Genomic DNA, 1178 nt, shown 5'->3' on the forward strand with positions numbered 1-1178 from the left:
TCCTGCCCCACCCACCCCAGGCCTTTTGTGGAGATCTGACCATTCACCCATGCAGGATGTGGTTCTGCAACAACTTACATTTAATTGTGGGTGTTACTGTCCTTGAAGAAGAACAATCCCTAAGCCTGAGCCTAACAATAACCCTGTCATAAATCATATGTACAGCACAGACTCATGTTTATATTACCCTTTTATATAAAATTCAAGGAACATAGGATAAGCTACATACCTGGATGCCCACCAGAAGGGGAGTGGAGCTGTCCACATCCCGGTGCTGAATTCGCTTCCACCCTCTCAGGATTAACATACAAAGTGAGAGGTAGTTAGGGGAGAGGGTTGTGCTCCATGGTCTTAAGGAAAACCTGATAGATACGCATGCATGTTGCTGGTCAAGATTTGAGCTGTTGTGAATCAGCGCAACCTCCTGAAACCAGGAGAACTGTCCTGACTTGCGGACTCTCTGACGACAACTTTGAATTTACTGTGCAGTGTCGGGTTGGTGCTGATCATCCATCAGGAAAAGTGCGAAACGACCCGTGGAAGGTGCTATAGCAGAGTTCTCTTTAAAAAAGATATTTTTATTGATTTCAGAGAAGAAGGGGCAGGGAGAGAGAGATAGAAACATCAATGATGAGAGAGAATCATTGATTGGTTGCCTTCTGCATGCCCCCTACTGGGGATGAAGCCTGCATCCTGGGCATGTGCCCTTGACAAGAATCAAACTTGGGACCCTTCAGTCTGCAGGCCAATGTTCTATCCATTGAGTCAAACCGGCTAGGGCTATAGCAGGATTCTTGATGATTTATTCTTCAGCTGCTAAAGTGAAGCTCAAGATGCAGTGTTATCTTTAAGGGGGAGGGTATGTTAAAGACAATAAGAATGCCAATGGCAACCCCTCCCATGGGTATCAATGCGAAAAAGGTAAAAGCATTTATTCATAAAGATATGTGTGCCCTTGGTTTATGGATGTCAGCAACTTTCCTCCTTCCCCCTCCAGCTTCACCGCCTCACACAGCCAGGTGTGTGCACTTCTTGCATTCTGGACAGTGAGCCTTCTTGTCGTTGCCTGAGGAGCAAACATTCAGAAACACTGAGCACAGTTTCAGCCCCTGTGAGATGTCTCTGTTGACCTGCACTTCCTGTGGCCGAGGACTTGGGGAACATGGAGCTTCTGTCGA

Source organism: Myotis davidii, unplaced genomic scaffold (genome assembly GCF_000327345.1).
Source record: "Myotis davidii unplaced genomic scaffold, ASM32734v1 scaffold1273, whole genome shotgun sequence".
NCBI classification, from domain to species: Eukaryota; Metazoa; Chordata; class Mammalia; order Chiroptera; family Vespertilionidae; genus Myotis; species Myotis davidii.